Source organism: Salmo trutta, chromosome 38 (genome assembly GCF_901001165.1).
Source record: "Salmo trutta chromosome 38, fSalTru1.1, whole genome shotgun sequence".
Lineage (NCBI taxonomy): Eukaryota > Metazoa > Chordata > Actinopteri > Salmoniformes > Salmonidae > Salmo > Salmo trutta.
In genome coordinates this window covers 27366127-27382645 of record NC_042994.1, presented here as the reverse complement: position 1 = coordinate 27382645, position 16519 = coordinate 27366127, and the positions used below count along the sequence as shown (strand labels likewise).

Sequence of the window (16519 nt, the reverse complement as noted above, 5' to 3'; positions counted from 1 at the left end):
GAGAGAGAGAGAGAGAGAGAGAGACTAACTTTGATGTCTGTTTAAAATGTTGTGACATTCAAGTTTGTTATGTTTAATAGAGCTGGATTAAGATTGAAACCTTGTCTCCCTCTCCAATTAATTTGTATATATAGTGTAAAGTTGGACTCAGAGTGCAACCTTGTCTCGCTCCCCAATTAATTTGTAAATTTTGAAAAAAGTTGAACTCAGTCTGCAACCTTGCCTAACTCCCCAATTAATTTCAAAATGTTGAATAAAGTTGGCCTAAGACTACAACCTTGTCTCACTCCCCAATTCACAATAAGGAACGCTTCACGGATTTCCATCTCTCACCCAGCATTTCCCCTCCTCCTTAGACTGAGAAGAATTGGCAATTGATTTCCCCCATCACTACCGGCCAATCTTCTCTGTTTGGTTCCAATTGCTCTGTGTCTCGAAGTGTGAGGAAAATAAGGAGCGCTTCACGGATTTGCGTGTCATCCTTTCGCAGGGGCCATGCTAATCTTCTCTGTATCGATCCAATTTTAGTATATGTGCTGCCAAAGCAAGCACAATACAAACCTAAGAGAGGCCCTCATATATAGAACACAACCCCTCTGATGGTTCTGGTCATGGTTGGGGTCAAACAGGGTTCAAACTGACCTTCAGACTCTCAAAAACCTCCCCTAGAATATTGGTGTGATGTTTCAACTTTATTTGTATAACTTGAAATAGAATTGACTTTTGATTTTTTTTAAACAATGATATTATACTAAAATGTAGATTTAAAAACTAAGCCTTTTATGATTCAGGGCTCTTGGTTTCTAACCGCTCACCTGCTGCTTTAAGTTGCTCCTCCCCAAGTCTTTGTTCCTCTGCCCCGACCACTTCCCACCCTTCCCCCATTTTCTGCAACATGGCCTGGCCAAAGATACTTAAAACTAACTCCCCAATTAGGAGAGAGAGAGAGAGAGAGAGAGAGAGAGAGAGAGAGAGAGAGAGAGAGAGAGAGAGAGAGAGACTAACTTTGATGTCTGTTTAAAATGTTGTGACATTCAAGTTTGTTATGTTTAATAGAGCTGGATTAAGATTGAAACCTTAGAACACAACCCCTCTGATGGTTCTGGTCATGGTTGGGGTCAAACAGGGTTCAAACTGACCTTCAGACTCTCAAAAACCACCCCTAGAATATTGCTGTGATGTTTCAACTTTATTTGTAGAACTTGAAATAGAATTGACTTTTGATTTAAAAAAAAAAAACATATTCCAAATCCACAAAACATATTTGCCTTATGCACAAGCAAAAACAACCCAAAAAATGATGTCAATAAAATATGTCAAAAGTATGTCCATACAGCTCTTATACATGTGTAATTGACATAAAAATCGAAATAAAATCAAAAACGGTCCAGAAACCACTTTTTAACCTGTTTGGGCTAGGGGGCAGTATTGAGATTTTTGGAAAAAATATGTGCCCATTTTTAACTGCCTCCTACACCAACTCAGAAGCTAGAATATGCATATTATTGTTCAGGTTTGGATAGAAAACACCCTAAAGTTTCTAAAACTGTTTGAATGGTGTCTGTGAGTTTATCAGAACTCCTATGGCAGGCAAAAACCTGACAAGGTTTCATGCAGGAAGTACCCTGTCTGACAAGGAGTCGTGCAAGCCGCATCTGTTTATTGAAAAGTAAGGATCTTAGCTGTAACGTGACAATTCCCAGGGCTCCAATAGGTTCTCAGAACCCGGGAAAAACAGGAAGGATGACGAGGCAGCCTCAGGCGGAAACAGATTATCGCCTTTGGTAAGTGGCCGATCAGAGGACCATTGAATGAGGCGCTTGCACGATTCGCCCCCGTGGAGAAATTTCAGTCGGCTGTTTAGGCTCATTGCAGATTCCCGGTCGGAATATTATTGCTTTTCTACGAGATAAATGGCATAAAAATTGGTTTTAAACAGCGGTTGACATGCTTCGAAGTACGGTAATGGAATATTTAGACATTTTTTGTCACGCCATGCGCCATGCTCGTGACCGTGATGTAGCATTCTGATAGTGTCTAGAACTCACGAACAAAACGTCGCTGTTTGGATATAACGATGGATTATTTGGGACCAAACCTACATTTGTTATTGAAGTAGAAGTCCTGGCAGTGTATTCTGACGAAGAACAAGAAAGGTAAGAACATTTTTCTTATAGGAAATGGGATTTTGGTGAAGGCTGAACTGGGTGGGTGTCTAAATAGCTAGCCCGTGATGCCGGGCTATGTACTTAGAGTATTGCAAAATGTGCTTCATCCGAAAAAGCTATTTTAAAATCAGACATATCGAGTGCATAGAGGAGTAATGTATCTATAATTCTTAAAATAATTGTTATGCTTTTTGTGAACGTTTATCGTGAGTAATTTAGCAAACTGTTAGTAAATTCCCCGGAAGTTTGCGGGGGGTATGCTTTTTCTGAACGTCACATGCTAATGTAAAAAGCTGGTTTTTGATATAAAGCAAAAGCAATCCAAAAAACGATGTCAATAAAAAACGTCATAAGCATGTTCATACAGCTCTTATACATGTGTAATTGACATAACAACCGAAAAAAAATCGAAAAACGGTCCAGAAACCACTTTTTAAAGGGGTGATATGTTTTTTTTTTTAAATTCATTTTATCAAAATCTGACCCTTGGGTGTAGACTTGGGTATCATTTGCTGTATGAAAATCCACGGTGGAGCGCACTCGCCATCTAAAGGAAATTTGGGGTGTTACAATTGGCAATTGCCATCGGAAAAATGCCATATGATTGGCCCGGAGATGGACCGCTTTCGATGGTATTTACAATCGTGTGTATGATTCGTGCTATGCCAATATGTTCCCATGTTATTTTGTCCAAATTAGGGGGGTTTTCCCTTACATATGTGATAGTTGGCTTCTATACAAGTTGGAAAAAGTGGATTTGGTGTCAGATGGTGTCAGAATGATATCTAATTGACTGATGGATGCTGACTGCTGGGTGACGAGCGATGGAGAGGAACCACAGTCACTGCACGGCCATCCCCAGTTCATCGGGACAGTCAATTATGCATTTCTGCAGTATTTTTGAGCCTGCCTAAATTCGTTATGCTACATGCCCATTGAATCATATTGCAAACGTAACGCGCATTTGCAATATGATTCAACAGCAAAAAATATCACTAAAGTTGACATGATGAAATCAACACAACGAGCGATGGAGAGGAACCACAGTCACTGCACGGCCATCCCCAGTTCATCGGGACAGTCAATTATGCATTTCTGCAGTGTTTTTGATTATGCCAAATTTGTGATGTAAAGGCCCATTGAAACATATTGCAAATGCGCACCCGTGCACATGGTGACCCGAAATGGGTTACCAGGATTAATTTTTTAGAAGGGTTTTAAATGCCTTTAGGGGGTGCAAGGGGTCCACGGTTGGGTAGGGAGCACCTTCCATCAGTGCCCATCCAGTATGGGGCGCCCCTAGTCATTTTGGACATTTTTCAAAAAATTGCTAAAAAACGACAGTCCCACTTCTCTCATGTCACCATCAAGCCACGGAGAGGAACAACAGTCACTGCACGGCCATCCCCAGTTCATCGGGACAGTCAATTATGCATTTCTGCAGTATTTTTGAGCCTGCCTAAATTTGTGATGCTAAATGCCCATTGAATCATATTGCAAACGTAACGTGCATTTGCAATATGATTCAACAGCAAAAAATATCACCAAAGTTGACATGATGAAATCAACACCGAGCGATGGAGAGGAACCAGGAGCGTTCCTGAGGTCCTCCCGATCTGTGCAAGCCTAACCTTGACCCTGTGGTATTAACCCTTCACAGTGAAAAGAAGGTGTTTAGATCAAACTGTGTGCAATGACTTCTCTCCCCATAGGAATATATTGACTATTCTCCAAAATTCAACCTGAAGCCTATGTGGGTTATGAATGCCTTATGAACCTGTCTTCAATAACAATCCATCAGGCTACTGTGAGGTCTACCTGTGTCGATTCTAACGTTCCTGGAGCAACCGGAAGTTGTTAAAAACACCCTAGAGCTATTGTCATATAACCTGCACATTGTGAAAATCACGCAACTCAACCATGTGTCATTCAGTCAATTCTTAAGGTAGAGGCTTAATATTCAGGATTCTGTTTATGTCTACCCCAAAGACAACGTCTGTTGAGTAAGAGCTTCCTGTGACAACCAGAAGTTGTTAAAAACAGCCTAGAGCTATTGTCATATAACGTGCACATTGTGAAAATCACGCAACTCAACCATGTGTCATTCAGTCAATTCTTAAAAACAGGTGCACAAACTATCCATTTGTTGAACTAACTCTAGGCGGCATTCTGTCTTCTCCCTACAGTTATAAACAGTCATGTGAAATACAATCCCGACGCTGTATTTTAACATTAACAAACGCCAATAATCGCTTGCAATAAGGCTTTCGAATCATAGATCCCTCATCTTTAATCAGCAAGAAACATTCCTTCAAATAGAAAATATACACTTTCTGTAGCAGTTACAGATCCATACAGCTATGGAGCCTTCATTCTACTAAACTACACTGTAGCAGTTACAGATCCATACAGCTATGGCGCCTCCATCCTACTAAACTACACTGTAGCAGTTACAAATTCATACAGCTATGGAGCCTCCATCCTACTAAACTACACTGTAGTAGTTACAGATCCATACAGCTATAGAGCCTCCATCCTACTAAACTACACTGTAGCAGTTACAGATTCATACAGCTATGGAGCCTCCATCCTACTAAACTACACTGTAGTAGTTACAGATCCATACAGCTATAGAGCCTCCATCCTACTAAACTACACTGTAGCAGTTACAGATCCATACAGCTATGGAGCCTCCATCCTACTAAACTACACTGTAGTAGTTACAGATCCATACAGCTATAGAGCCTCCATCCTACTAAACTACACTGTAGCAGTTACAGATCCATACAGCTATGGAGCCTCCATCCTACTAAACTATACTGTAGCAGTTACAGATCCATACAGCTATGGAGCCTCCATCCTACTAAACTACACTGTAGCAGTTACAGATCCATACAGCTATGGAGCCTCCATCCTACTAAACTATACTGTAGCAGTTACATATCCATACAGCTATGGAGCCTCCATCCTACTAAACTACACTGTAGCAGTTACAGATCCATACAGCTATGGAGCCTCCATCCTACTAAACTATACTGTAGCAGTTACAGATCCATACAGCTATGGAGCCTCCATCCTACTAAACTACACTGTAGCAGTTACAGATCCATACAGCTATGGAGCCTCCATCCTACTAAACTACACTGTAGCAGTTACAGATCCATACAGCTATGGAGCCACCATCCTACTAAACTACACCTCAGCTACTCTTCTTGAGTTACGCTTATATACACAGCACCAGTCAAAACTTTGGACACCTACAGTGGGGGGGGGAAAGTATTTGATCCCTTGCTGATTTTGTACGTTTGCCCACTGACAAAGAAATGACCAGTCGATAATTTTATTGGTATGTTTATTTGAACAGTGAGAGACAGAATAACAACAAAAACATCCAGAAAAACACATGTCAAAAATGTTATAAAATGATTTGCATTTTAATGAGGGAAATAAGTATTTGACCGCTCGGCAAAACATGACTTAGTACTTGGTGGCAAAACCCTTGTTGGCAATCACAGAGGTCAGACGTTTCTTGTAGTTGGCCACCAGGTTTGCACACATCTCAGGAGAGATTTTGTCCCACTCCTCTTTGCAGATCTTCTCCAAGTCATTAAGGTTTCGAGGCTGACGTTTGGCAACTCGAACCTTCAGCTCCCTCCACAGATTTTCTATGGGATTAAGGTCTGGAGACTGGCTAGGCCACTCCAGGACCTTAATGTGCTTCTTCTTGAGCCACTCCTTTGTTGCCTTGGCCGTGTGTTTTAGGTAATTGACATGCTGGAATACCCATCCACGACACATTTTCAATGCCCTGGCTGAGGGAAGGAGGTTCTCACCCAAGATTTGACAGTACATGACCCCATCCATCGTCCCTTTGATGCAGTGAAGTTGTCCTGTCCCCTTAGCAGAAAAACACCCCCAAAGCATAATGTTTCCACCTCCATGTTTGACGGTGGAGATGGTGTTCTTGGGGTCATAGGCAGCATTCCTCCTCCTCCAAACATGGCGAGTTGAGTTGATGCCAAAGTGCTCCCTTTTGGTCTCATCTGAACACAACACTTTCACCAGTTGTCCTCTGAATCATACAGATGTTCATTGGCAAACTTCAGACGGGCATGTATATGTATTCTTGAGCAGGGGGACCTTGCGGGCGTAGTGTGTTACCAATTGTTTTCTTGGTGACTATGGTCCCAGCTGCCTTGAGATCATTGACAAGATCCTCCCGTGTATTTCTGGGCTGATTCCTCACCGTTCTCATGATCATTGCAACCCCACGAGGTGAGATCTTGCATGGAGCCCCAGGCCGAGGGATATTGACAGTTCTTTTGTGTTTCTTCCATTTGTGAATAATCGCACCAAATGTTGTCACCTTCTCACCAAGCTGCTTGGCGATGGTCTTGTAGCCCATTCCAGCCTTGTGTACAATCTTGTCCCTGACATCCTTGGAGAGCTCTTTGGTCTTGGCCATGGTGGAGAGTTTGGAATCTGATTGATTGCTTCTGTGGACAGGTGTCTTTTTTACAGGTAACAAGCTGCGGTTAGGAGCACTCCCTTTAAGAGTGTGCTCCTAATCTCAGCTCGTTACCTGTATAAAAGACACCTGGGAGCCAGAAATCTTTCTGATTGAGAGGGATCAAATACTTCTTTCCCTCATTAAAATGCAAATCAATTTATAACATTTTTGACATGCGTTTTTCTGGATATTTTTGTTGTTATTCTGTCTCTCACTGTTCAAATAAACCTACCATAAAAATTATAGACTGATCCTTTCTTTATCAGTGGGCAAACGTACAAAATCACCAGGGGATCAAATACTTTTTCCCCCCACTGTACTCATTCAAGGGTTTATATTTATTTTTACTATTTCTACATTGCAAAATAAACTCAGCAAAAAAAGAAACGTCCTCTCACTGTCAACTGCATTTATTTTCAGCAAACTTAACATGTGTAAATATTTGTATGAAGATAACAAGATTCAACAACTGAGACATAAACTGAAAAAGTTCCACAGACATGTGACAAACAGAAATTGAATAATGTGTCCCTGAACAAAGGGGGGGTCAAAATCAAAAGTAAGTATCTGGTGTGGCCACCAGCTGCATTAAGTACTGCAGTGCATCTCCTCCTCATGGACTGCACCAGATTTACCAGTTCTTGCTGTGAGATGTTACCCCACTCTTCCACCAAGAAACCTGCAAGTTCCCAGACATTTCTGGGGGGAATGGCCCTAGCCCTCACCCTTCGATCCAACAGGTCCCAGACGTGCTCAATGGGATTGAGATCCGGGCTCTTCACTGGCCATGGCAGAACACTGATATTCCTGTCTTGCAGGAAATCACACACAGAACATGCAGTATATGGCTGGTGGCATTGTCATGCTGGAGGGTCATGGCAGGATGAGCCTGCAGGAAGGGTACCACATGAGGGAGGAGGATGTCTTCCCTGTAACGCACAGCATTGAGGTTGCCTGCAATGACAACAAGCTCAGTCCGATGATGCTGTGACACATACTTGGGTAACTCTGTGAAACATTTATTTGGACTGCAATCTGAAGTGCAGCTAAATGTAATGAATCTATCCTTGCAGCAGAGGTAAGTATGGGTCTTCCTTTCCTGTGGAGGTCCTCATGAGAGCCAGTTTCATCATAGCGCCTGATGGTTTTTGCGACTGCACTTGAAGAAACTTTCAAAGTTCTTGAAATTTTCCGGATTGGCTGCCCTTCATGTCTTAAAGCATGGGTCGGCAACCCAAAATGTTGAAAGAGCCATATTGGACCAAAAAACAAATCTGTCTGGAGCCGCAAAAAATTAAAAGCCTTATATAAGCCTTATAATGAAGGCAACACATGCTGTAAGTGTCTATATTAGCCTACTATTAAAATGATAAGTAGGCTACAAATACATAATGGGTATTCATGATTAAACGTTTATTTTACCTGCAGCGCATCCTGGAGAGAATGACGCACCACGTGACTACTCTGCTGTACGATGGTGCTTTAAGTTTAACTTCCATTATAATATTAATGTATTATGTTTCGTTGCATTGATGAAATTATAGAAATACAATACAGAAATCAGATTTGATGTCATTTTTATTTTTGGATTCGAAAAAACAACAACAAAATGTGCAACGTGCATAATAGGCCTCCTGTAATTTCAGACCTCCCCATGGAAATAAAATGCAGTCCTTTTCAATCCTCAATACAATCCTCTTCTCTTTTCCCCCTTATCTGGGCAACAGAGAGTGCAATAAAACAGCAGCCTTTTGAAAAGGTAAAGTATATCAAATTAAAATAATACAGTTTAAGTGTAACGCCCTGGCCATAGAGAGGGGTTTTTTGTTCTTTATTTTGGTTAGGCCAGGGTGTTACATTGGGTGGGCGTTCTATGTTCCTTTTTCTATGTTTTGGTATTTCTTTGTTTTGGGCCGTGTGTGTGGCTCCCAATCAGGCACAGCTGAAGCTCGTTGCTGCTGATTGGGAGTCACACATAAGGAGCATGTTTTTCCTTTGGGTTTTGTGGGTAATTGTTTCTGTTTGAGTATTTGCCTAACAGGACTGTTTGCTGTCGTTTTGTTCATTTTGTAGTGTTCTCTTGTTTGTTTAGAATTAAAATTCTAATGATGAGCACATCCTCTGCTGCACCTTGGTTCCCTCTTACAGACAGCCGTGACAGAATTACCCACCAACAACGGACCAAGCAGCAGAGGAAGGAGCAGCACAAGGAGAGGCACCAGGAGAAAAGCTATCTGGAGTCATGGACTTGGGAGGAAATCCTGGATGGGAAAGGACCATGGGCTCAAGCTGGGGAGTATCGCCGCCCGCAGTGGGAGATCGAGGCGGCGAGAGCTGAGAGGCGCTGGTACGAGGCGAGGGAGCTCAACGGACACGGGAGGCAGCCCCACAATTTTTTTGGGGGGGGGCACACGGGGAGATTGGCAGAGTCAGGTGGTAGACCTAAGCCAACTCCCCGTGCTTACCGGAAGCAGCGTGGTACTGGTAGGACACCGTGTTATGCTGTGGAGCGCACGGTGTCCCCAGTGCGCGTTCAAAGCCCGGTGCGCTACATACCAGCCCCCCGCAAGTGCCATGCGAGTGCAGGCATCGAGCCAGGGCGGATGGTGCCAGCTCAGCGCGTCTGGTCTCCAGTGCGCCTCCTCGGTCCAGGTTATCCTGCGCCGGCGTTGCGCACTGTGTCTCCAGAGCGCTGGGAGGGTCCAGTTCGCCCAATGCCTGCTCTCCGCCTGTGCCGGGCCAAAGTGGGCTTTCAGCCTGGAGTGTGGGTAAAGAGTGTCCGTACCAGAACTCCAGTGCTCCCCCACAGCCCGGTTTATCCTGTGCCTCCTCCTCGGACCAGGCCTCCAGTGGGTCTCCCCATCCTGGTCCATCCTGTGCCACCTCCCAGGACCAGGCCTCCAGTGGGTCTCCCCATCCTGGTCCGTCCTGTGCCACCTCCCAGGACTAGGCCTCCAGTGGGTCTCCCCATCCTGGTCCGTCCTGTGCCACCTCCCAGGACTAGGCCTCCAGTGGGTCTCAACTGTCCTGAACTGCCAGAGTGGCCAGGGACGCCCGCCAGCCCGGTGAGTCCTGTGCCTACGCCTAGGGCCAGGCCTCTGTCATGTCTCCCCAGCCTGGTGAATCCTGGGTCAGTGCCGTCGGAGCAGCCAGGGTCGCCCGCCAGCCGGGCGCAACCATCGCCGCCCGCCAGCCGGGCGCAGCCAGGGTCGCCCGCCAGCCGGGCGCAACCATCGCCGCCCGCCAGCCGGGCGCAGCCAGGGTCGCCCGCCAGCCGGGCGCAACCATCGCCGGCCGCCCGCCGGGCGCAACAAGGGCCGCTCGCCAGCCGGGCGCAACCATCGCCGCCCGCCAGCCGGGCGCAACCATCGCCGCCCGCCAGCCGGGCGCAACCATCGCCGGCCGCCAGCCGGGCGCAACCATCGCCGCCCGCCAGCCGGGCGCAGTCAGCGTCGCCCACCAGACCTTCGGCGCGGCCAGGTGCGCCACCTAAGAGGGCGACGTCAAGGGTGGAGCAGAGGCCACGTCCCGCACCTGAGCCGCCGCCGTAAGAAGGCCCACCCGGACCCTCCCCTTCAGAGTCAGGTTTTGCGGCCGGAGTCCGCACCTTTGGGGGGGGGGTACTGTAACGCCCTGGCCATAGAGAGGGGTTTTTTGTTCTTTATTTTGGTTAGGCCAGGGTGTTACATTGGGTGGGCGTTCTATGTTCCTTTTTCTATGTTTTGGTATTTCTTTGTTTTGGGCCGTGTGTGTGGCTCCCAATCAGGCACAGCTGAAGCTCGTTGCTGCTGATTGGGAGTCACACATAAGGAGCATGTTTTTCCTTTGGGTTTTGTGGGTAATTGTTTCTGTTTGAGTATTTGCCTAACAGGACTGTTTGCTGTCGTTTTGTTCATTTTGTAGTGTTCTCTTGTTTGTTTAGAATTAAAATTCTAATGATGAGCACATCCTCTGCTGCACCTTGGTTCCCTCTTACAGACAGCCGTGACATTAAGTTCGATTTCTGTGCATTATCCTCTTCTCTTTTGACACGCACAATACAATGCAGCCATCCTCGGACCTGAGCAACAAAACACAATAATATCCCTATGTGTCATTCCAAATATATACTGACAAAAATCAGAAATCACTTTATATAAACAGCCACTTTGTTACTAAATATGTGCCTATGACAGGATTGTGTTCTTACCCGTTTAATGTGACTTCTGTTTTCGGACATCACTGGACAGCTTCTCAACATCGGGCATGTAAGATGTAACTTTAATCTTCACGCAGGACTGCAAGCTCTCATCTGTGAGGCGGGTGCAATATTTGGATTTTATGTAGTTCATGTTTGAGAATATCTGCTCGCACAGGTATGTTGATCCAAAGATGGATAATACCCCAAATGCATATTTCTTCATGTTCCTATAACTGTCAGGAAGAGCGTTCCATGTTTCAAACACAAGTTTCTCGGGTGTTGGGAGGCTTTCAATTTCGCTCCATTTGTGGCTTTGGGCAAGCTGGGCTTTCTGGCGAGTGACGTCTTCAAGCTCGGCTGTCAGACTTTTGAATTTGGACATCCATAAATCTTTGTTAGCTATATCAGCCATTTCCATTTCAAGGTCAGCTTGATTTACTCCTGGGAATGTGTTCAACAAGGACGGGTCAATCTCCAGGGGTGTGACAGGGAAAGATAGTGTCATTTTTTTCCTTTCGGAACTCGCAAAATCTGCTCCCAAATGCAGTTTGCATATCAACGATCGCACCTTGTAAATAATCACCGTTGAGTGTGTGATCGTGATGGGCTTCTTTGAACTCTCTCAGGGAGGGGAAGTGAGAGAGCGTGCCTCGCTGTACATCTCTGGCGAATACAGTCAGCTTGCGCTCGAATGACAAAACAGCTTCCAGCATTTGCAGTGCAGTGTTTCCCCGCCCCTGGAGACTTTTATTCAGCATGTTTAGGTGACTTGTCATATCCACCATAAAGTGCCGTTTTTCCAGCCACTCGGTATCTTCCAGTTGCGGGTAGTTCAGGTTTTTGCTTTTCAGGAATGTTTTCACATGTTCTAAACAAGCAACAAAGCGATGCAAAACCTCACCCCTGGACAGCCATCGGACTTTGTTGTGTAGCAGGAGATCGGAATATTCACTGTCAACTTCATCTAGCAATGCACGGAACTGACGGTGGTTTAATGCTTTTGCAATTATCTTGTTCACCATCTCGATGACAAGGTTCATCACCTCCATACACTCCGGTGGGCATGTTTGTGCACACAGTGCTTCTTGGTGCAAGATGCAGTGAAATGCAAGCAGATTTCGATCCAACGCTTTCTGTAGTAAAGTCACAAACCCCTTTTGTGATCCTCTCATACTGGGTGCCCCATCTGTAGCCACTGAAATCAGGTGGTTGGGGTTTATTCCATTGTCATTTAAACACTTCAGCACAGTCTCACATATGTCCTCCCCGCGTGTTTGGCCTTTCAGTGGTATTAATTCGATCATTTCTTCTTGCGGCCCATCAGAGTTCACATACCTGCATAACAGCGCTGCCTGTTCAATATCGATCACATCACACGACTCATCACAGGCAATTGAGTATGCTGGAGCTGAATTAATATCCTTGATTTGCTGATTGGTGATGTTGCCTGCCATTTTAATGGCCCTTTCCTTCACTGTCTTTGCGGAGAGAGGCATGTCTTTAATTTTCTGTATTATCTCGGTTTTGTTTTTGAAGTCTGAAAATAGGTGCTCTGATATTTTAATGAATGAATCCTTCATGTAGTCACCATCTGTGAACGGTTTTCCACGCTTTATTATCTCCCGGGTTGCAACAAAACTAGCAGCAGTAGTGGAGTTTGGAGATGTAATCCACTTCTTAAATCTATCTTTGCGCTCCTCTAATTTCTCCAGAAGTAATGCAATCGCACTTTTTCTCTCACTCCCAACTGGGTACTCGGCTGCAAATGTAGCATGCCTCCCCTGGAAACGTCTTTCCACGTTACTCTTTTTGTTATTTGACAACTTCTCATTAGAAAGCAAACATGCAGGCAATCCTTCCGCATTGGCAATGAAAGCAAATGATTCGGTCCAGAACTGTGGAATCCATTGTTCTCCTCAGCTATCTTTCTCTTTTTCCCTTTGGGATCCATGTCCCATGACACACCCGCGGGTTTGTTTGCAACAGCCACCTGTCTGGCACTACGCCGAGCTGAAAGAAACGTGTGTCGCAGGCTATGACGTAAATCTTCGTTGACAGAAATGTTGAAATTAAATATTTATTATACACATTTTTACAGCATTGGATAATAAATTATATTAAAAAATATATATATATTCACACCATCTTTTTCCATTTTCATATTTTTGAAAAAGCTCCAGGGAGCCACTAGGGCGGCGCTAAAGAGCCGCATGCGGCTCTAGAGCCGCAGGTTGCCGACCCCCGTCTTAAAGTAATGATGGACTGTCATTTCACTTTGCTTATTTGAGATGTTCTTGTCATAATATGAACTTGGTCTTTTACCAAATAGGGCTATCTTCTGTATACCAGCCCTACCTTGTCACAACACAACTGATTGGCTCAATTGCATTAAGAAGGAAAGAAATTCAATGAACTTAACAAGGCACACCTGTTAATTGAAATGCATTCCAGGAGACTACCTCATGAAGCTGGTTGAGAGAATGCCAAGAGTGTGCAAAACTGTCATCAAGGCAAAGGGTGGCTACATTGAAGAATCTCAAATATAAAAAACAAATGTCAACCTATTTGTGAGTATGATTTAATATATACAATTAGATTTCATGACAAAAACACAAATTCTCAGTCAAAACCATAAGCCAGAACATGTTTTTCCAAAATGAGTAGTGACATGAAGAGTATGTATTCTCTCATGCTCTTTCAGGACTCTTAATTGGGTAAAACTCTGGGAGCAGAGGTGAGGCTACCCTTCTTTGCGTATCACCTCATGTGTTTTCAGGTACCCTAACCGGGTAAAACCATTTCCACACTGAGATCATTGGAAAGGCTTCTCCCCTGTGTGTGTCCTCTCATGACTTTTCAGGCTCCTTAATTGGGTAAAACTCTTTCCACACTGAGAGCATTGGAACGGCTTCTCTCCTGTGTGTATTCTCTCATGTGTCCTCAGGTTCCCTATCCGGGTAAAACTCTTTCCACACTGCGAGCATTGGAATGGCTTTTCTCCTGTGTGTATTCTCTTATGCTCTTTCAGTTGCCCTGACCAACTGAAACTCTTTTCACAATGGGAACAGTGGTAAGGCTTTTCCCCTGTATGTATTCTCTCATGTGATTTCAGGTCCCCTGATCGGGAAAATGTATTTCCACACTGAGAGCATTGGAATGGTTTTTCCCCTGTGTGTTTTCTCCAATGAACTTTCAGTTGTGCTGGCTCGATAAATCTCTTTCCACACTGGAAGCATTGGTAAGGCTTATCTCCTGTGTGTATTTTCTCATGCGATTTTAGGTTCCCTAACCGGGTAAAACTCATTCCACACTGAGAGCAGTTGTAAGACTTCTTCTCTGCATGTGTTCTCTTATGGTTTTTAAGATTCCCTAAATGGTTAAAACTCTTTCCACACTGGGAACAGTGGTGTCGTCTCGCTGGTTCAGACGTCTCCGGTTCCTCTGAGTCGGGTCTGTCTTCTGCCAAAGACAAACAGAGTGGTTAAACAGGGAGACCTGAATGAAATCTCCACGTACATTTTAGTCATTTAGCAGACGCTCTTATCCAGAGAGACTTACAGTCAAGTGCTCTTTGCATGTGATGCATGTGCTCTATTGTTTACATGACCCATGTATTTTACACTGTGTGGCTTTAAGGGAATAGTATGGTCACTATCCAGAGCAACTTGCAGTTAGTGCATCCATCTTAACAACACTCTCCCGGTCAGAAGATACTATCGTCAAAAGGCCAAGTGGATGTATGTTAATGAGTAGAGCATCAAGGCTCTGAACAACACTCCCCCGGTCTGAAGATACTTTCATCAACAGGCAGTAGTTAGTGTTTATCCATGGGGCCAAGTCTAGTCTAGTCATAGATGCTAACTACCTTTAGTGCCTATATAACAGTAGATAGTGTCTCTCCATGGGGCCTAGTCTAGTCAGAGATGCTAACTACCTTTAGCGCCTATTAAACATAGCATCTGATTTACCGGTGGAGTGCTGGTTTTGAAAGATTATTTCTCGCTGATATGATGGGAGTTCGTCCAAACAGCTGGTTGTTGTGTGGAGCAGCTCGTCCAAACAGCTGGATGTTGTGTGGAGCAGCTCTCAAACAGCTGGTTGTTGTGTGGAGCAGCTCTCAAACAGCTGGTTGTGTGGAACAGCTCTCAAACAGCTGGTTGTTGTGTGGAGCAGCTCGTCCAAACAGCTGGTAGTTGTGTGGAGCAGCTCTCAAACAGCTGGTTGTTGTGTAGAGCAGCTCTCAAACAGCTGGTTGTTGTGTGGAGCAGCTCTCAAACAGCTGGTTGTTGTGTGGAGCAGCTCTCAAACAGCTGGTTGTTGTGTGGAGCAGCTCGTCCAAACAGCTGGTAGTTGTGTGGAACAGCTCGTCCAAAGACTGAAAGATGTTTCCAAGTTATGATCTCTACCAGTAAATGCTAAGGCTAGAATGTAAAAAAAATGTAAAAAATAATGATTTACTTTTATAGGGTTACTGTAACTTGGACCATATGTCCAAGTTACAGTATGACACCACCTGTGCTAATTAGCTATTTTTATATGCATAGACCACCGCCTGTGCTAATTAGCTATTTTTATAGGCATAGACCAACGCCTGTGCTAATTAGCTATTTTTGTGATAACAAACCTCCAAACGAACTTCAATGCCATACAACACTCCTTCCGTGGCCTCCAACTGCTGTTAAACGCTAGTAAAACTAAATGCATGCTTTTCAACCGATCGCTGCCCGCACCCGCCCGCCCGACTAGCATCACTACTCTGGACGGTTCTGACTTAGAATATGTGGACAACTACAAATACCTAGGTGTCTGGTTAGACTGTAAACTCTCCTTCCAGACTCATATTAAACATCTCCATCCAAAATTCAATCTAGAATCGGCTTCCTATTTCGCAACAAAGCCTCCTTCAAACATGCTGCCAAACATACCCTCGTAAAACTGACTATCCAACCGATCCTCGACTTCGCCGATGTCATTTACAAAATAGCCTCCAACACTCTACTCAGCAAACTGGATGCAGTCTATCACAGTGCCATCCGTTTTGTCACCAAAGCCCCATATACCACCCACCACTGCAACCTGTATGCTCTCGTCGCCTGGCCCTCGCTACATATTCGTCGCCAGACCCACAGGCTCCAGGTCATCTATAAGTCTATGCTAGGTAAAGCTCTGCCTTATCTCAGCTCACTGGTCACCATAACAACACCCACCCGTAGCACGCGCTCCAGCAGGTATATCTCACTGGTCATCCCCAAAGCAAACACCTCCTTTGGCCGCCTTTCCTTCCAGTTCTCTGCTGCCAATGACTGGAACGAATTACAAAAATTGCTGAAGTTGGGGACTTAAATCTCCCTCACTAACTTTAAGCATCAGCTATCTGAGCAGCTTACCGATCACTGCAGCTGTACATAGTCCATCTGTAAATAGCCCACCCAATCTACCTACCTCATCCCCATATTGTTTTTATTTACTTTTTTGCACACCAGTATTTCTACTTGCACATCATCATCTGCACATCTATCACTCCAGTGTTAATCTGCTAAATTGTAATTACTTTGCTACTATGGCCTATTTATTGCCTTACCTCCGTACTCCATTTGCACACACTGTATGTAGGATTTCTTTTTTTTCTATTGCGTTATTGACTGTACGCTTGTTTAATCT

The 16519-nt window shown here is 44.6% G+C and overlaps 1 protein-coding gene and 1 non-coding gene across 2 annotated transcripts in view; one reads left to right on the top strand and one right to left on the bottom strand.

Annotated features, from left to right (window-relative positions):
* The window catches only part of LOC115178195 (zinc finger protein 658B-like), a 1063446-nt gene that overhangs the window by 523058 nt on the left and 523869 nt on the right, over nt 1–16519 (top strand). The window lies entirely within an intron of this gene.
* On the bottom strand, nt 446–552 carry LOC115179029 (U6 spliceosomal RNA). The gene has a single exon (XR_003872796.1). It is a non-coding gene; the product is annotated as a U6 spliceosomal RNA (small nuclear RNA).